This window comes from Mustela lutreola, chromosome 4 (assembly GCF_030435805.1).
Source record: "Mustela lutreola isolate mMusLut2 chromosome 4, mMusLut2.pri, whole genome shotgun sequence".
Classification (NCBI taxonomy): domain Eukaryota; kingdom Metazoa; phylum Chordata; class Mammalia; order Carnivora; family Mustelidae; genus Mustela; species Mustela lutreola.
The window spans coordinates 131,230,416-131,251,704 of record NC_081293.1 but is presented as its reverse complement, the minus strand read 5'-3'; the positions used below and the strand labels follow the sequence as shown (position 1 = coordinate 131,251,704).

General features: G+C 40.5%; 1 protein-coding gene and 1 non-coding gene across 5 annotated transcripts in view; both read left to right on the top strand.

The window, feature by feature from the left end:
* The window catches only part of CDK6 (cyclin dependent kinase 6), a 243,913-nt gene that overhangs the window by 31,016 nt on the left and 191,608 nt on the right, over nt 1-21,289 (top strand). The window lies entirely within an intron of this gene.
* On the top strand, nt 8,815-8,916 carry LOC131830986 (U6 spliceosomal RNA). Its single transcript, XR_009353510.1, has one exon. It is a non-coding gene; the product is annotated as a U6 spliceosomal RNA (small nuclear RNA).

Here is a 21,289-nt window from a genome sequence, read left to right as displayed (position 1 = left end):
ATAAAGATAAAGGAATAATGGTGGTGGAGAATCACTAAAAAACAGTCACTAATGAGTCTACAATTGTAGGGGCACCTGGATGGCTCAGCTGGTTAAGCATCTGCCTGCAGCTGTTGTCATGATCCTGGAGTCCTGGGATCAAGCCCCGAATGGGGCTCCCTGCTCAGTGGGGCGCCTGCTTCTCCCTCTCCCTCTGCCTGCTGCTCCCCCTGCTCATGCTCTCTCACATGCCCACGCCCACTCACTCTCTCTCAAATAATAAATAGGTAAAAATTTGTTTTAAAAGAAGAGTTTACAGTTGTTTATTTTTTACAAGGGATATATTTTTAACAGTGCTAGATATATTCTCAAAATACATTGCTAAATTTGGTGGGAGTTTGGACGATATACACACACACACACACACACACATATATATATACATACATACACATATATATACATATATACATATATATACATACATACACATATATACACACACATACATATTTTAAAGGTTTATTTATTTGAGAGAGAGCGAGGAAACACATGTGGGCAAGCAGGGGCAGAAGGAGGGAAGCTCAAGAAGACCCAGTGCTGAGTGCAGAGCTCAGTGCAGGGCTCTCTCCCAGTACCCTGAGATCATGACCTGAGCTGAAATTCAGAGTCTGATGCTCAACTGACTGAGCCACCCAGGCGCCCCTGGAAGATATATTTTATATATATTTTGTAAGGGGAAAATCTCCAGCTACCTAGTTTTACTTGATGTCAAGGATAAGAAGCTTCTATGGATAGGATATTGTGATCATACCTTTTTCAAGAAGGTAGGTTTTTAAATTTTTTTTTCTTTTTAGTAAAATATGCATTACATAAAAGTTAACATTTTAACCATTTCCAGGTGTACAATTCAGTGACATTCAATACATCCACATTATTGTGGACCCATGACCTCCATCCAGCCCCAGAATTTTATTTCCCCCTCTCTCACAGGAAGATAGATTTTTATTTGTTTATTTTATTTTATTTTTTATTTATTTAAAGGTTTTATTTATTTGACTGAGAGAGAGACAGCAAGGAGCATGAACAAGGGGAGGGGCAGAGGGAGAAGCAGACTCCCCACTGAGCAGGGAGCCTAACTCAGGGCTCCATCCCAGGACCCTGGGATCATGACCTGAGCCAAAGACAGATGCTTAATCTACTGAGCCACCCAGGCACCCCAAGAAGATAGATTTGTAAATGACATTTTGTGACCAGATGAGAACCAGGCAGTAAGTAGTTCATTATCTAGCCAATAGGCTTGGTGTTAGGAATAGAGATATTAGAGACCCACTAAAGCTAGCTCAAGAAAGAAGGATGTTACTGTAAATGCACAGGCCCTTCTAGAGAATCTTTACACGTTGGTCGTCTTGGGACAGGGCTTCTGGACTGAAGAACCCTATAAGGAGTGCTTGTGGTCTGTCTTGCACCAGGGAGTTGCCTCTAAGTGTTTGTCCGCACTACTTCCTGTGTGTCTTCATACCCAGGGCTTCCTCATAACCTCCACATCCAGGGGCCTGTGGTGGTCTTCACAGCTCTGGATCTGTGTGAGGTTTTTGGTGTGGTGCCCCCACACCAGCTTGCAGACACTGGTTCTTTGTTCATATTTCAGAGCGTCTGAGGCACCATGTGGGGGAAGCAAGCCCCAGTCTAGGAAGGACTGGATTTTCACCCTGTTTTTACATGGTGAAGAAAATTGGTTGACATTTGATTCTTTGTTGTTCTAGAGAACATCTGAGTCTTTAAGAAGCAAATGTCATGAAAATGCAGCTTTAGGATAATTCTTATATCACTTTGATGTTTGACTAAGCATTTCAAAGCCATTTGTGTGTTCCTAAAGAGGTTTAAAATTGCATGCCAACACTTGACAGTAGTTTTTAGCCTTGAAGAAGTTTCGCCTTGAGAACACTGAAGTTGTTCAGGAAGACTCAGTTGCACCGGTGAGCGTAACCTGTTCCTGGCCACAGCTATGCATACAGCTTACTCATTTTGGCAGGAAAGTCCTGCTCTTCAGATTGAAAAATTAGAACATCATTACAGAAAATGGATTTTTTATTTTAAACCTTGGAGCAGAAATGCTGCGTGGCATCATGCTGGCTAGGAGACACCTTATGTATTATTAACTCACTGGCCAATGGCCTTTGTCAACACACCCAAATGAGCAGTGTCTCTTCTGATCCTGGACGACTGGAGCCCAGAGAAGGAGCAACATGGCAATGATGCTGGAGGGGCAGGCAACCCCTCCCAGGTTTAGCCCTGCCACTCCGTGTGTGCCTGCTTTGGGGGCACTGGTTATGTGATGAGCTCTCTTCCATTGGAGTTTCAAGCACCCTTGAATTGAGAGAAGGGGCCATATGTTTAGAGTTGGAGAAGTTATAGACTTTCGGAGCTACTTGTACTCATTTGTTCCGTCTTTGAACTGGGATTATCTGTACAAGCACTGCTTGACCGGTAGTTCTCTCCCAAGATCACATTACAGTAGTGGTCTTCTTCTGGGAGTGGTTTTACCTCTCGGAGGGATATTCGGCAGTCTGGATGCATTTTCTTTGTCATCGCTGGGGAAGGGTGTTGCTCCTGGCATCTAATAGGTGAAGGTCATGATGCTGTTAAATATCCTACAAGGCACAGGACAGCTCCCTACTGCAAAGACAACACAGAATGTTGATGGTGCTGAGGTTCAGAAGGCCCTGCATTACAGAAAGGCACTGGCTAACATCAATTTGTAGGAGGCAGAAGATGGCAAAAGTCTGGTATGAATTGGGGAAAGCACAGAGGCCCAATACTATCTAGCATTAATAAGGTTAACATTCACACAATCTGCACTGTGACGTTAGTACTTTCTCTTACCATCCATGGGTGAGAAGAGGAAAACCCAGAGTAGGAATAACCTTCTTCCTAAATTGTTTAATTGGAAGCAAGGTGAGACAGCTGAGATAGATGGAACTAAGGTCAACTGGAAAAATTGGGATTTCCTTAAGGGTGTAGTTTGGGACTAGATAGAATCCAGGATGAAGGGCAGAAAGTTAAAGGTCAGTGCATTTGTCTGTTTAGTGAATTTTCATTGGTTTTATTTTATCCCTGCTAGGGAATCTGAGATTTTTTTTTAAAAAGATTTTATTTATTTATTTGACAGATAGAGATTATAAGTAGGCAAGAGAGGCAGGCATGAAGAGAGAGGAGGAAGCAGGCTCAGAGAGCCTGATGTGGGTCTCGATCCCAGGACCCTGGGATCATGACCTAGGCCAAAAGCAGCAGGCTTTAACCCACTGAGCCATCCAGGCGCCCCGGGAATCTGAGATTTTTGAAAAAGGACTAAGGACATATACACTTCTTTACAGGAGGATACACTCATACACTCATCCTCAAGTCAAGAAATCCTAAGATCGTTCCAGACAATTGACACCTCTGATTAGAGCCCCCCCTCCAGCTTCTGGGTCCATTGCCTGCTGTATTGTCTTTATGTTTACCACAGTGGCTGGTCTATCAGGTTTTATGGTTTTCCTTCCAATGCCTTTCCTTCCTTCCAATGCCTCCATTTATAAAATGTTATTAACCCATATTTGGGGATTAAGTTAAATAACTGGCAGAGAAGAACTCATAAGATGAATTGAGTGATTCTGAAGTTTATGAATGTAGTAGATGGCATCGATAGCTTGAGGCTTCACCTGTTTTTATACTCATCTAGACTTGATCTAGAGGATTAGGTTCCCTTCTGCTTGACGTGGTCTGATATTCACCAAGCCCAAGAGGTTTACCTGTTTGATATGTACTGGTCTTCAAAGGTTAGGCTCTGATCTCATCAGCTCCGTTAAGAGCATTTCTGGAAATGTGAGTGCTTCCACTGGTCATTAAGTTTGCTCCCCCTGGTTTAACTCTGTATTATGTCTTGTGCTGTGGGGCTCGTGCTTGTGTCATGTATGCATGTCGTCTTCCCTTCATCTGTAAGGAAAGATCTTTGTGGATAGAGCTCCCGACTTCCTTTGGTGGTTAGCATGCTGCAGGTGCTTAATAAGTGCTTATTGTTTAATGGATTGTGTGAGATATTCTATTTCTTTAGAAATTACATCAAAATAATATGCAAAAAGGCAGTCACAATAATGGGATAGTTAAGAAAAAAAAAAAAAAAACTTGAGAAGGTTAATTACTACTGGCTGTCCTAACATGGGGTTACATGGAAATGGTAGGTTTTAAAAATAGTATCAGAACATATGCAGAAGTGAACGCTATCCCTGAATAGCAGTAGTTTCTCAACTGAGGGACATTTTGCCCCCAGAGGACATTTGGCAATGTCTGCAGATACTCTTTGGTTGACAGTTGGTGGGATACTACTGGTATCTAGTGGGTAGAGGCCAAGTATGCGTCTAAACACCCGAAATGCCCACGGCAGTTCCCCACAACAGTGTGGTCTGGCCTCAAATGTGAATAGTGCCACATTTGAGACACCCCTATCCATAGACTTGTGAGGACACCACCATGAGCGTCCTTCACCACCTAAAGGAATGAGAACAAGCAAAAAAGCAGTGCCTATTTTTATATGGAAGAAACAGTTCTGTGTTACAAACTCCGGAACAGTGGGAACTGCAGCTTTATACATAAACCAGCATGGTCCGACAGTTAAAAAGCTGTGTGATAGCTAGCTGCTTGTGTAATAAACGGATTTGGCCATGACTTTAGGAGGAGAGGACGATAAATTGAGAGAATTCTTTGAAGTTGGAATGCACCTTTCCATGATTTTAGAAAATGAGAGGACTTTGCTAACCCAGAAAGATGTATTTGGATATTGCATTTTGAAAGTTACGTTTTTAATAGGCTGGAATTCGTCTGAGGGTTTTGATAATGTTAGAATGCCGAAGCATGCATCTTTGTTTTTTCAAATATTTTTAAAGCTTCCTTGAAGAATACTTGATAATTTTTAAGGTATAAGAATAGTATGCTTTCCCTCCTGAAATTAACTTTGCCAAGTACTTTTGCTGCATTTAGTGGCAGAATGATACAGTGGGCAGTTAGTTCACAGAGGGATCCTAGGCAGGTCGCCTTGACCTTGCCTCCCCACTCCCTCCACCCCCACCATTTCCTCATTTTCAAAAAGGAGGACTAAGACTTGATGACCTTTGGCTTTAAAATTCTGTGTTCCTATAGTTTTAGTATCAGATAGTAAAAAAAAAAAAAAAAAGAGATTGTTTGTGCAAACAATCTCTTTTATGAGAGAAATTTTGAAGGCATCAATTATTCCAGTTTGTTTCTTAGAAACTAAAGAAATAATCCTTTCTACAAAGGCTCACTCCCAATGTTTGAAGAAAGAAAGGAATTCCTGTTATAAATAAAAGTTGTCCCCACCTCCAAACAAAATAAAAAGTGTCGAATAAGATTTACAGCTGATTTTAAGATGGCATTGTTAGCTAATTTTGAAAATTTTGCCCATTTTCTTTGATTTTTTTATACTTAAGTATAAAGAAAACATTTTAATAGTACTTAATACTGAGTTTTTCACACAATTATGCTTCCAGAAATTTGCTATTTGTAGAGGTAAAACACATTTGAAAGCTTTATTATGGTTTTTAGTCTACCATTTAGTAGGTTATTGGGCTCTGGATGAAAGGATGAAGCTTTCCTATTTGTTGCATGGAAAATGAAATGGAACCTTGAAGTTTCCTCCTTTTTCCTAAAGTGGCAATTCAGGTACTCACAAAATTGGGGATGTTGTAATATCCCAAGAAATGAAGCTTGCTTTTGTGGTGTCTCTCTATTCTGAAGAGACTGGGAAGTTGGTTCTGGCATATTCCAGTTTCCACAAGGGCATATTCTAGAGCTTGGGTGTCAGGATTGCCTGATTTGAAGATGCTTTGTGGATGGACCCAAAAAATGCTAAGGCTTCCAGCTACGGTTTGGATCTCATTCCCAGAGTTAACATTGCCTACAGGGAATAGCACTATGTAACATCGGATACAGTCATAAAATAGTGCCTTATATGACTTTCCGCCTCGCAGAGGTTAACGAAACACCTCCTGAGTGCGAGGCACTTACCGTAAGCACCGTAAGTAATATGTACACTGGAGAGTCAGAAGGTGAATTAATGGTTCCTATTTTCAGTGAGTTCAGGACCTAGTAAGAAGAAAGAGATGGGACCCCTGCAAATTACTGTAATACAAAGAATAAAGTAATATGGGTCATTCGCAATCACATATACAATTCTAGGCTACCACAGAAGGCAGAATTATTTAACTTGTGGCAACAGGAAAGTTAGACTCCACAGAAGAGGTAGACAATGAGCAGAATCACAAAAGTGGAGATGAACAGCGTACCATGCATGCCAGTTGAGTCTGAGGTGTTGAGTTGACCCAAGCAGTGGTAGGAATAATAATAGAATAATAGAATAAATCAGGTTGAAATAGAATCTAGAGACAAGCAAGCTAGTTAGGAGATAGAGCATTTCTGGGGGAGAGAGAAAGAAAATGGTGGCCTAAATTGGGATAGTTTCCTCGAAATGAGAGGAAGGGTTAAGTATGAGAGTTGAGTGCAAGAATTGGCCAGTCTGGGTAGCTAGTTGGGTGTGAGCATGGCCATAGTGTCAGCAAGATGAATTGGGGGTGGTTAGCGTACATGAGAGAATGGTGGCTCTCCTGTTAGAAATAGGACTCCCAGGAGAAGGAGCAGGTTTGAGGGATGCCAGTGAGTTCTGTTTTGAACATGTTGATTTATATGTGCTCTCAAGAAGTAGCCAAGGCAGAGTTAGAGTTGAAGTACAGGAAATTGCAAGCTCCAGAGAGGAGTCCAAAAAGCCTGTGACATTCTTAAAGGAGACCTAGATCTTTTTAAAATTTTTAATTAACATATAAGTATTATTTACTTCAGGGGTACAGGTCTGTGAATCTTCTGTGTTACACAATTCACAGCACTCACCATAGCCCATACCCTCTCTGATGTCCATAACCCAGCCACCCTATCCCCCCTCCCCAACTCACCCCCAACAGCCCTCAGTTTGTTTCCTGAGATTCTAGATCTTTTTGAGTCCCACATTTAGAATACCACATTGCACATAATGTGTCCACCTGCAGGGAGCAACCCACATACGCCCCATGTGGAAACTGAGCACACGAGTAGGCTTGTGTCGCCAACTTGTTAAACGACTTGTTAACACCCATCAGTTTTCACAGGCACAGGTGTTTTCAAATCATGCCTCAAAACAGTTGCTCTCTATAGTAGATCCTTAAGGTCACTGTCAAATCGGATACCCCAGATTAAATCAGTGACTGAGCAAGAGCACCCATATATTGAAGGGAAAAATAAGACTGAGAATGGAACCTTGAGATTACATGCATTTAGGACTGAGGGAGGAAGAAGGTCAGAGAGGGCAGAGACCAAAGAAGTAGAGGAAGAAATGCAAGAAGGCGCAGGGAAGTCTTGGGAGGGGAGAGTTTCGAGGCGAAGGAGGCATTACCTTCAGGTATCTCAGCACTGTCCAGAGGTTGAAGAGATTGCATTTAGTAGTAGGAAGTTACTGGAAGAGCAGGGTTGTGGGCGGGGGGGGGGGGGGGGCGCAGATAACAAAGGAATAAGGACATGTACCACAGAATGTAGACCATGATTAAATAAACTGAAGGGGTGGAATGTTGGTAGAAAGACAACCAGGTTGAAATAAAAGTGGTTTAACATTTTTAGCATCCGTATACAAATATGAGTGTGTTTATAGATGCAGAGGAGAGATTGGAGAGCTATGATAAAGAGTACAAATTGAGGGGCACCTGGGTGGCTTAGAGAGTTAAGCATTTGCCTTCAGCTCAGGTCATGATCCCAGGGTCCTGGGATTGAGTCCCACATGGGGCTCTCTGCTTGGTGGGGAGTCTGCTTCTCCGTTAACTTCTCTGTGTGCTCTCTCTCTCTCTCTCCCTCTCAAATAAATAAATCTTTTTAGAAAAGAGTAAAAATTGATGAAATGAGGACTTAGCAGAGGGTGGAGGGCACAGTTGGTGGGGGATACATACCTCTTCTTGACGAGGAGGATACTTTGCTGTGAAACATGAGAGACAGAAGACCCAGGGATGAGGCAAATGGCTTTGATTTTCTTCTGTTATAAGGAAGCACCATATGCAGAGAGCAGAGAGGAATTGGGAGCCCTAAGTGAAGGCTGAAGGAAGTATCTGGAATTAGGTAGAGATGATGGAGGAAGAAAAGCCACATGTTGAAGACAAGGAAGTGGAGAAGGGTTCCTAAGGGGACCTGCACAGGTGGAGGAATCGAAAGTGATTAACATCCCTGAAGTCCCTACTAAGCCTTAGAGAGAGTGTCCTTCATTCACCTAGAAATGAAGGCTTTATAATGTGCTAAATGTATGCATCAAGAGAAGCCTTATGCTTAAAAACAATTGTTCTAATAAATGAAATAAAAACTAAAATTCTAAGAATAAGTCATGTTCATCATCATCATTACCATCCCACAACTAATCTTTAACTAAACACTTAACATGTCCGAAACCCGATTTTGCCTGTTGTGAATGGTTTCATTTTTGCAGCAACTCTGCTATGTGGGTGAATTTACCTTAAAGTAAGTAGTTTCTTGTTTTGTGGACTTTGTTTATTGTACATATATGTATACATTGTATACAATATTGTATAAATTGTGTATACACACACAGAGACACACACAGATAATTTTTTGGCCTACACTAAGAGTAGATTAATTAACTTACGTGTAGATACTTAAAAATTGCGTGGGATGTTTGTAAAAATCAGGGTGACATATTTTATAAAAAATATAAAGTATTTAAAGAGCTCTTACATAGCCAGTCTGTGAAAATTTATGCTCATTCAGCAGCACATATACTATAATCAGAATGATACAAAGATTAGCATGGCCCTGCACAAGGATGACATGTAGATTTGCGAAGCGATCCATATTAAAAAAGAAATTAATCCTCTCGATTGGGCTTAGTAAGAAGTGGGTGAGCCTTCCATAAAACAGCTACTATTTGTTGAATTCCTTTTTCCTCAAAATGTTAACTTAAGTGCGGAAATGCAAAAGAAGAGATTTAATACAGCATTTTGACATTTGACACTTTAGAATAATTTCATTAGATCATCAAGCTTTGAATTATTGAAGATTGTTCTGCTGTAAACAGTTCTTTCCATTATCTTTCTTTGAATTAGAAAAAGTTGTCTGCCATTTGCCTAGAAAAAGATAAATGTATTATGTTCTAAAATATACAAAGATTTTGGCATTATGTCTTCTCTGCTTTTTATTAATGAATGCTTTTGTTTAGTCTTACATCAGACGAATAGAACAGATTTGTGTTTTGAATAGTTTAAAGCCAGGAACAAAATTCTCTGTAACTGCATTGGCAGAAATTCACTTGAAAAGTCAAATCTCACCCGGGAAGAGTCATTTTCAATCTTCCTTCTACCCCAGCATACCTAGGCAAGGAAGTAGGCTCTTAAGATATAGTGGCTGCCGGAGATAGTGAACCCAATAATGCGGGGACAGTTTTGCTAATTGGCATATCTCCAGTGTTGGCACATCCAAGGTGCTCAGGAACCTACTCTTGATGAATTGGTTGATTCTCAGTGGAGGGAAAGGAAGAATGTTCGACAAAGCCCACAAGGGATTCTATAGTGTTTGGTCCTCACCGTTCAGCACTTCCCACCCCATGAGGCAGTTCATTCAGTATTTGCCTTCTCAGAAGTGCTCCTATGTGCTGCCCAAAGAGATGGTCGCTTTCAATGTTTTTCCAGCAAACCTGGGTGAATATGTGCGAGGTACTGTCTTACGGTTCAAAAGTTGCATGAATTAGAAGTCAAAATGCAGAAACATTCTGTTAACAGTGTGAAGAAAAAGTATGTCTCAAGGTCAAGGTAACCACGGTTGCCTTTTCAGGAGTCAGTGAGAATGATGGCTGGCTGCCCAGAGACAGCGAGCCAATTCTGTGGTGTGGTTGCCATGTTCCAGGATCTGCCTGGCATTAAAGGCTGGAAGCCCAATTTTATTAGTAAACCTAGAGGGATTGAGAGCCCAGGGATGACAGATTCATGCCAGCCTCATAAGAAACTGAGGCTTGAACCAAAATGTTAATTTACTCTTTTCCAATAAAAGCTGTACTTCTCAAGTGTGCTCCGATCTGCCAGCCAAGGCACTGCCTTTCCTTGTACGCTTATCGGGTGGCGGAGCCAGAGGACGGCGGGGCAGTCGGACCTGGTGTGTGGCGCCCCTGCTGGGAGGTGGCTGAGGATCTTAATGTCTTGGGGGCCTTCCAGCCCTGCGCTCAGCGCAGCCATCGTGACTAGAGGGGAGGAAGTGCTGTTAGTCACACAAACTCCCTCACCTGTGACAGGGTCCGAGCCACACTGCCAACTTGGGTCTTTCCCAGAGTTGGCTTTTGTAAAGATGAAATACCAGCTTTCTGTAGATGTAAGTTGGATTGAGTAACTGTGCTCTGTTAGTTGCCATCACAGCCCTGTCCCTTAGATTTGAGGTGCTCCTCATCTATTGGTCTTGGCTGTTGGCAATCTCATCCTCGTCACTTACATTTGGATTTTCCCGGCTTCTCAGAGTTGTTCCTTCGTTTGACTCGGGGGCTAACATGTTTTCTGGCCCCTTACGCACACTGTTGTGTCTCTTCATTCACCTGAGATCCCTGACTGAAAACTAACCTCCAACAGATAACTTTACGGCATATCCTTTAACAGTGGCATTTGAAAAATGTTTAGCTGGTATGTAAGTGAAGTATTTTAGAGGTCTCTAGTATTTTATTTACCTCTGTGGTTAACAGGTACTAAAGTATAAATTCTGTACTTTGCTGTTCTAGAATTTCCATGGGTGATTTTCTTCCGAGTATCTAAAAACTAAGATGTATCTATTGAAGGGGGAATGTCCTACTCTTACCAACTGAGTTTTTCTTTAAGAAACTGCTGTTCTAATTCTGAAAGGGAAATATATGCTGTATTTGAAAAATGTAGAAAAGAGAAGTGAAATATCAAAGAAGGAGGTCAGGATCAATAAAATACAGTAAATAAACAGTATTTATACATTTAACCACTTGCAAAACAGGATTATCTCTCAGGTTATTCAATAAGGATGACTAGAAGGACTGAGAAGAGACTGTATGAACTCTCATGTATTAATTACCCTTCTAGGATGTCAGATCAGGTCAGTAAAAACTGTGATGTCCTAGAGCAACTTGTTACCTGCTCATTTCTCTGTTACATAAAAGGGGCTGTATAGCCAGTTTTGCTTTTTGGCTTTACTTTTAACAAAGAAATAGAAGCTAAGAGGGCAGTGATTAACTAACTACATGTCTGCAACCTTTTAGAAGTTGTGTAAGTATTGTCTACTCCCAAGGTCCTAGTTTTCAAAACTATTGTTCATTATCCAGCAAAATGGAAATATTTTAAGTGATATCCTATTAACAGCCAGGAAATGCTTACACTGACGTTAGCAGATTCGTGTTCAGTCAGCCAGTGCTGAGCTCTAACCTTTGTGTATACTGCTTCCATAGGCATAATGTAAAAATCCATAAAATTCTGACATAAGAGAAACTGGTTACATTAAAATACATGGGTAGGTGTGCTTAGAGAAGTGGACAGAATCATGGATGGGTTTATTGGTGTGTCAGGATTGACACTTGGAAGAAGCAGAAAGATCAGATGTGTGCTGTGGTGTAGGTTAGCTATCTTTTGTTGTTCTCATAGTGCTCTGAACCCACATTGGGGCAGGGATTATCTTGGATGTGATCTAGGATATTGAGGTTGTTTGTTTCCGGAAGCTCTCATTCTGTAGTTCCCTGGAAATTTCTCAAAATGTTGGAAGAGTGAAACATGCTGTCACGTTAAAACATTTTGTGACCTAGTTTAGGCTTAAGTATACTTTTGTACTGGCAAACACACAGGGGATTTAGGCTTTGCTCTAATAGCTACGTGAACTCAAATATATGCCGAACGTGGATTGCTCTGAAGGCGATGGATCACAGGTTAGTAGGTTCTAGACCTTGAGCAAGACATTCCTTGGAGTTAAGGGGAGATTTATATTAAAGAGTAGCAAATTGTTTCCCTCTTTTGGAAATAAACAGAATCACCCTCTGATGATAAAATATTTCTTTAGCATGTCAAGATAGTTACTAAGAAAAGAAAGGAGGGGGAAATGGGGATAACTTATAAGCCCCATAGGGGCTTACTGTTTAGGAAATGAAATGTATTTAATAAAAGCGCAATAGCCTTATATACCGTGTGACGCGAAAATAATGAGGCATAGAAAAAAATGAAAAACACCAGACTAGAGCTTATATGGCCAAATAAATCTTGTCCCACAGGAGGCAGTCCAGTGTTTCTAGCTCTGTTCTAATTGAGCAAAACGTTTTCAGACTCTTTTGAAAGTGTCTTCAGAACTGTTTTATGAGCCAAACCCCAAAATCAACATCTTTACTTTATTATCACACCTCTTTTTGGACCCAAAAGAATGTTACTCAGCCTGATCCCCCACTTAATTTATCAGACTTGGCTCAGTCTACTTCCAGAATACAGTGTGCTTTTTGATAGGACAATTGAATAATTTTATTCATTTATTTATTCACTCAGTGAAGGAGGCTGAGTGCCTTCATTGAGTCAGGTGTGCTGGGATGACACATGAGAGTCTGACCCTGGAAATGGGAGGGGAGAAGGAAGATCAGCGAGGACCAGAGAAGATACCTTGAGTAGTCTTTGCACAGGAGCAGGAGGTTACCAGATGGACAGAGATACCAGTTTGTGCTAGAATCTAGTTAAAAGATGAAAATGAGGGGCGCCTGGGCAGCTCAGTCAGTTAAGCAGCTGCCTTCAGCTCAGGTCATGATCCCAGGGTGCTGGGATAGAGCCCTCTGTTGGGCTCCCAGCTCAGCGGGGAGTCTGCTTTTCCCTGTCTCTCTTCTCCTCTCTCCACACCCCCGCCCCCACTCATGCGTGTTCCCTCTCTTGCTCTGCTCTTCCTCTCAAATAAATAAAAGTTTTTAAATGATGAGAATGGATTGGTAATTAGGGTGAGATCGTGAAGGCCTTAGTAAGCCGTGGAATGGAAGGTACAGTGGTTAAGAGTGAGGGTTCTCATGCCTGATTATCTGAGTTCAAATTCTGGCTCCTTCCTTTATAAGCTTTATGACACTGGGCAATCTCTGAATCTTCCAGCCTTAGTTCTTTTCATCTGTAAAAGAGATGATGCCCACTTTATAGGGTTAAGAGGTTTAAATACATAGACACAGATAAAGTTCTTTTTTTAGGGGCCCTGGGTGACTCAGTCGGTTGAGCGTCTGCCTTCTGCTCAGATCATGATCCCAGGGTCCTGAGATGGAGCCCTGGGTCGGACTCCCTGCTGAGTGGGGAGCCTGCTTCCCCCTCTGCCTGCTGCTCCCCCTGCTTGTGCACTCTTTCTCTCACTCTCTATCTCAAATAAATAAAATCCTTTTTTTTAAGTTCTTTTTTAAATTTTTATTTAATTTTTTTTCAGATAAAGTTCTTAATCATGTCTAACATATATAGTAAATACTCAGTAAATGTTAGATTTTTGTCCTGCTGCTTTGTCCTGTGGGCAGGAAACAATAATGGAAGTATTTTAAAGAGCGTAATATACTTTTTTGCCTTGTGTAGCATTAACTCCTCCTCTCTTCTTGAGGTAGTCTCTTCCCTCATTTTTTCTTTTTCAAATAGCTTTTGACACATAGTTGACATGCCATACAGTTCCCCCATTGGAAGTGGGTGATTCAGTGATTTTAGTGTATTCACAGGGTTGTGCAACCTATCACCATAATCTAATTTTAGAACATTTTCATTCCCCCTAAAAGAAACACCATCCCCATTAGCAGTCAATCCCTGTTTCTTCCATCCACCTGCTACCACTCACCCTAGGCAACCTCTGATTTACTTTCTGTTCTTAAAGATTCGCCTACTCTGGCCATTTCATATACATGGAATCATTCAATACATAGTCTTTTAGGACTGTCTTCTTTCACTTAACATACGGTTTTCAGGAGTTACCCACATTGTAGCATGTATTGGTCCCTCTTTTTTGGAATGGAATGGTACCCCACTATATGTGTATTGCACATTTTATTTATTTATCACATTTTATTATTTATCATCCACTGATAGACCATTTGGGTTGTTTCTAGTTGTTGGTTATTATGAGTCTTGGAGCTGTGAACTTTCCTGTGCTAGTCGTTGTGCAGACATGTGTTTTCATTTCTCTTAGGCATATATCGAGGAATAGAATTAATGCAGCAACTCTATGCCTAAGAGTTTGAGGAACTGCCAGACTGTTTCTGCAGAGTGGCTGCACCTAATTACATCGCTGGTGTAGAACCGTATGAGGGTTCCACTTTCTCTCCATCTTTGCCAATATTTTTATTATCTTTTTAATTTTAGTGGTCTTGGTATATATGAGGTGGTATCTTGTGGTTCTGCTTTGCATTTGTCTAGTGACTAATGATGTGTGAACATCTTCTCCTGTGCTTTTTGGCCCTTATTGAAATGTCTATTCAAATCCTTTCCCTGTTTTTTTTTGTTTTTTTTTTTTTTAATTTCACTTTATTTTCAGCTTTATTGAGGTATAACCTTGGCCCATTTTTAAGTTGGGTTGTCTTTTGATTATTGAGTTGCAAGGAGTTTTTAATGTATTCTGGTTCCAAGACTCTTACCAGATACATGATTTGCAAATAGTTTGTCCCCATCTTTGGGTTGGCACCTCATTTTCTTGATGATGTCCTTTTATAGCACCAAGGACATCATCTGACGAATCCAGTTTACCTATTCTTTCTTTTGTTGTTTTTGCCTTTGGTGTCCTATCCAAGATAACCATAGCCTAACTCAAGGTCATGAAGCTTTACTCTTAACGTTGTTTTCTAAGAGTTTTATAGCTTTAGCTCTCACAGTTAGGTTTGTGATCCATTTTGAGTTAATTTTTATGTTTGTTTTAAGGTACGGATCCAACTTCAGTATTTGGTGTGTGACTGTCCAGTTATTATGGCATTGTTCCTCAAAGAGTCTATCCTTTCCCCCATCTTTTTTGGGCACGCTTGTTGGAAATCAGTTGAGCACACACACTAGAGTTAATTTCTGGACTCTTCATTCTCTTCTGTTGCTCTATATGTGTGTCTTTACAGCAGTACCACCCTGTCTTGAGTTCTATAGTGTCTAGTAGTTCTATAGTAGTTCTGTAGTGTCCAGCTTTTTCTTTCTCAAGATTATTTTGGCTATTCTGGGTCCCTCGCATTTCTGTATGAGCTTTCGGGTCAGCTTGTTGTCAGTTTCTGCTAACAGTCTGGGATTCTGATACAGATTGCATGGAAGCCACAGATCAATTTTGGGAGTACTGCCCCTTAACACCAAGTCCCTCCCTCTCGTGAATACATATGTCTTTCCACTTAAGTAGATCCTCTTTAATTTCTCTTAACATTGTTAGTTTTCAGCGTGCAGTGAACTTCTTTTCTTAAATTTATTCTTATTTTGTTCTTTTTTTGATGCTCTTGTAAGTGAAATTATTTTCTTAATTACCTTGTTTTCTTGGTGACAACATTTTCTCAGCTGCGTTCTTGCTCGTCTCTGATTTGCTCAGGGGTGCTGCTCTTTCTGTTGCATCTTAACAGTCCCCAGGATTCTGACTTTCCAAACCGTTACTGGACCCGTATCCAAAGCTCCAAGTGTGTGTTTACAGTTCTTCCTTGGATTCCTAGGGATTCTACCTCCTAGATGTTACCATAGGAATATAAATTACTGGGCATAGAACCTAGCATGGGGCTTGATCCCAGGACACCAAGATCACTACATGGGCAGAAACCAAGCATCAGACACTTAACTGACTTTGCCACCCAGGCGTCCCTGGATCAAGAACTTTATTAAAGTACATGCATTTTGATTCAGAAAAGTATGTAAGTTTTGATTTTTGCAATGTCACGTACATTACCATCAGGTAATGAGCCAATGTTACAAGAATAGGGGAAGGTTGAATAAGTCACATAAATTTAGTGCAATTTAAAAGTGGCTTTATCATATGTAAGCATGCATATAGAGAGACTTGTGAAAGCATCTGATAGTTGGTGAAATATTTTAATTATACAAAACATTTATGTAAAGTGTGATTCTCTTTTTGTTAGCAACAATAGAAAATAAGCTCCAAGGGAGCAGGGATCTTGTCTCACTGACATTGATACCCCAAGAAGAGAGTAGGAGCTCAGTGAATATTTGTTCGTGGTATTGGTCTCTCTCTCTTTACTGCTTCTCTTGCTTTAATCTGTCTGTATTTCTTAACTTGGGCTTCTGCAGACACTTCCAACTTGTTTTCCTCGCCTCCAGTTTTATCCCCTACCGTCCAACTTCTGCTCTACAGTCAGAGTGTATTTCCAAGTGGTAAATGTGGCCATGGCATTGTCTACTGTAAGTAACATCCTTTGGTTCTTCCCCAGTGCTCCTAAGATAATTTCCAGACTTCTAGCCTGGATTACCAACCGCTTTGTAATTTCACTTCTGTGTACTTTTCCAGCTCTTCTCTTGCCATTTTCCAAGATAATCACCATGTCATGCCAAACTATCCACAATTCCCCAAATATGAATTTTCCTGCATACCTACCTACCTTTGGACATGCTGTTCCTTCTGCTCAGACCATGCCAAACTTTCCTTGTTTATCTGGCAAATTCTAGATCATCCTTTGAGATCCTGTGCCCCAGCTACACCCCTCTCTAGCGGCATAGGAGTGCCTCTTCTGCAGGGCTTCCATAACTCCTGAACTCTTTTGTAACCCTTAATGTACAGGAGATAGACATCTCTTTAGGGCTAGTGAGTTAGTGAGGGCAGGGACTCTATATTCTAATGCCTTTAACTCATCATCTTACTGCTGAACGGACTTCTGCTTTATCTCCCTCTCAGGGCTTCCCAGTTTGGGTCTGAGGCCTGGTACCAATTTCCTTTCATCTGTGATGAAATTAGAAAAATAAGGGCCCTGTGGTGAATTTTTCAGAAAGCTAAATCTGTTTACATTTTGGGTGTTAAAATGTGCTTTTTCTAATGAAATGATGTTGGTAGTAGATGGTAGGGTACATTTATGTCTTCAGTTGACAACATTCTGTCAGAGCCCAAAATTTGTTGGAAATTTTACAGTTCCCTGAAAACCAAAGGTCTGGGAACAGTGCTGTATCTCATGGGGTGGCACCAAGTCCCCAAAGTCAAAAGCCTATGAGTCATCCTTGGCTTCTCCTCCTTCCTCATCCCTCCACCCCCGCCACATTCAGACACTTAGCAAGTCCTGCCAACTCAACCTCCTAAATATTTCTGGAATCTGCACTCTCCTCTCCGTCCTTGCTGCCAATTCCTTAGGACAGGCCCTCTTTATTTTCTCTGTACAACTGCAACAGTCTCCTGACTGGTCTTCCTGCCACTGTTCCCCTCTTACCCATGCCCATCAGAATGAGCCGTTTAAAAAATCAGAAGCAGGTAATCTGTTTTCCACAGGATGAAAGTTCCTTATGGCATGCAAGGTTTTTCTCTAGTGGGACTTCTTGCTATCCTCTGTTCACACTGTCTCCTGCCCTTTCTTTACCACTTTTCTTGGGCAACTCCTGGGTAGGTTCAGTTGTCACTTCCTCTGTGAACTCTTTCCTGCAAGTCTGAGTTAGGTGCTCTTTATTACTCTTAAAATACCTTGTATATCTCTCTACCTCAGCATTTCCACATTAGTTGATAATTCATCTTTTCATGTCTGCCTGCCCACTAGACTCTGAACAGCTTAAGAAAATGTCTTTCTTCCTTTCATCTTTCTATCCCTAGCACACCCCGTACAATGCTAGAAAATAACAAATACTAAGTAAACATTTGTTGGCCAAAAGCATTTGTTTGGTCTTACAATTGGGTGTACAATGTGGAAGGTTTATGGACCAGAGTGAGGGGCTGAGTACAGAAGTCTCCACAAGGCAGCGAACGGGATAAAGGCCTTCTATGGAGGTTTAGGCAAGAGTGATGGGTACCTGAACTCAGGAAGTAGCAGTGGATAGAGAAACATTTAGGTGGTGGAATTGGTGCTTGGTTAGATGTATGAGGTCATGGAAGAACCTAGGATTACTTGAAGGTTTCTGGGCTTAGAAAATTGGTTGGTTGGTGGTGTGGTTCACCAACAGGAGTAAGTTCTGTTCTAGACACTATGAAATTGATGTTGAGAATATTGATTCAAGTTGTCCAAGAGGTGACTGACTGACTGTGGCATTTGTGGAAAGAACTGTTTTGGAGAGAGAGGCTGGGGATTCTGCAACCTGTAGGTACTATATAAAGTCTTGGCCACAGGGGAGATAATTATCATTTGCTGTTGGCTATGTCGCAGAGGTGGTGGTGCACTGGGTGGGAAAAGAATGGGACCATGAGCTTCTAGATACTGGAGGTCCAGATCAAGGAGAAAGAAGCATGTGAAGGTTTTAATTGAAATCCAGGTTAAGTGTCTTACAGTTTCCATCTATCAGATGAAAGTAATAATAACCACTTCATTGGGATATTAAAGGAATTCAATGAGTTTGCATGTGAAAAGTCTCAGGTACGGTCCTAGGCTCACTCTAGGGGCTCATAAATGATAGAGAAAAGATTCATGAAAATATTTCTCAGGACCTGGATAGTTTCAAAACAATTTTTCTTAGTGATTACATTGGAGATTATAGTTAATATCTTAAACCAAAACAATTTAGTTTTAAATAACACAAACTTAGCTTGTATAGTGTATGGAAACCATTTTTCCTATACAGCTCCATCTACCCCCTTTTATGCTATTATTGTCACATGTTCCATCTTTATACATTGTACGACCATAGATTAATACTTATTGTCATATGCGTTTGTCTTTTTAATCATATTAGGGAAAAAAATAGTTCCAAAAAGAAACTACAATAATACTGGTTTTTAAAATTTTTACCTATGTAGCTAGTTACCTTTGCCATTGTTCTTTCTTTCTTCATGCAGCTTTGAGTCACTCTCCTGTCCTTTCATTTCAATCTGAGGGACTCCCTATAACATTTCTTTGAGGGAAATCTACTGGCAACAGACTCCCTCAGTTTTTGTTCATCTGAGCATGTCTTAATTTCACCTCATTTTTGAGGGATAGTTTGTCTGGATATAGAATGCTTGGTTAACAGCTTTTTCTCTCAGCCTTTAAATGTGTCATCCACTGCCCTCTGTCTTCCATGGTTCTTTTTTTTTTTTAATTTATTTGACCAGGGCAGGGGTGGTGCATTGGAGCAAGCCAGAAAGTACAAGCAGGGAAAGGGTGGGCAGAGGGAACATCTGGTAGAGTAAGGATCCTGATGCAGAGCTCCATTCCAGAACTCTGGGATCATGACCTGAGCCAAAGGCAAACCCTTAACAAACTGAGCCACCCAGGCCCCTATCTTCCGTGGTTCTGATGAGGTGTTGGCTCGTAAACAATGTACTGAATTTCCTTTGTAGGTGGTGAGTAGCTTATCCTTGCTGTTTCCACATTCTTTTTTTTTTTTGCTTTTTGGCAGCTTGATGTATAATGTCTCTCAGTGTGGCTCTCCTGGCCTCACATTAATGTGCCTAGAAAGCACTCAAAGGATCATAATAATGTAGCAAATTAAATAAATGATTGTACTTCATAATAACAGTAATGACTACAAATGATCCATCGGTAGAACACAATCAGTATATTGTGCTTAAAAAGCCAAGAAAATGTTCAATGCATGCTACAGAGAATCCCATTAAAAACTTTGATTTTTAAAAATTGTTTGAGGGCTTACAGTGGGTAAGAATCAGGTATGAAAAATTCTCACTTAATGTGGGTAATTCCCTTACAGAGTCTAAATATGAGTTGTTCCTATGTCTTTGCAAAAGAAATATTGTTCCTTAGGGGACATGTAGTTGGAGACATGTACAAATTCTTCTTTAGTTTTTAACTGCTCTCAACATGAAATATTTACCTTATTAGATGAAATATTCCTAGAACAAAGATTAAACTTTTAAAACTTTAAAATTAAAATTTTAAAATAAAATTTATATGTAAGCATACTAAATCATAACTTAATATTACACATTCTTACATCTGAACAAAACAACCTAATTTCAGATGCCTAAGTTTGGCAGTTGATAGAGTTGTCAGTTCTTTTAACTTTTCCAACTATGTTCTGTTTTCTTACCTTTTAATATAGTTTCCTGATGGTGTCCTTTATAGATTTTTTCCCGTTCTTTTTTTTTTTTTTAAAGACTTTATTTATTTATTTGACAGAGAGAGAGTACAAGTAGCCAGAGCGGCAGGCAGAGGTAGAAGGAGAAGCAGGCTGCCCAATGAGGAGGGTGTCCGATAAGGGGCTCAATCCCAGGACTCTGGGATCACGACCTAAGCCAAGGGAATATACTTCACTGACTGAGCCCACAGGTGCCTCTTTTTTTCAGTTCTTAGCACAGTAGTTTTTGGAAATTTGGCTTTAAGAGATCTAATTTTAGAATGTAATATGTTAGAGGGGCCTGGTTTAGTCGGTTGGGGGGGCCAGCTCTTGATTTCAGCTCAGGTCATGCATGATCTCAGAGTCCTGGGATCGAGCTCCACATCAGCTCCGTATGTGCTCACTGGGGCGTCTGTTTGAGGATTCTCCCCCCTTTTCCTCTGCCTGTGTGCACATGTGCATGCTCGCTCTCTCTAATAAATAAATAAAATCTTAAGAAAAATAAAATAGAATGTAAGATGTTAGGTGTTAATTTTTATAATGGATTTTTTTTTTTTTAAGAAAAAACATGCTTTTGTTATTTTGGTTGCTTATACCTTGTTCTGTTAGAAAGGGCGCTGAATTCTTATCTTAGTCATGAGACCCAGGTTTCTTACTCCTGTTGCTTTGCCCATCTGCATTCTCTTAGCTTGTGCTTCTTTCTCTGTAAAACAATTGTATGGAGCCGGATAGTCTGTGAAGTTCCCCATACTTTCAAAATTCCATAATTCTCTCATGTAGGACTTTTCTCTGGCTTCTATGATAAACATTAGAGTAATTTAAAGAATTTATGGGCTGTCATTGTTTCTCTTTTATATCATGATAATTCTGTTACTTTTGCTCTAACATTTAGCCAGGGATCAGAAAATAGTTTTATTTTTCCTACAAGCTCTTTTATGGAGTTGCTACATATTGGAGAAAGATTAAAATCTCATCCCTTCACTGAGGCAGTAATACATCCATAGTATTTTTTTCTCCTAGAACGAATTTAAGAACTTAACGTTGTTAACATAATTTAATTTTAAAAACTTGCCATTTCAGGATTGAGGAGCAGGATTTTGTCAGTAACTCAG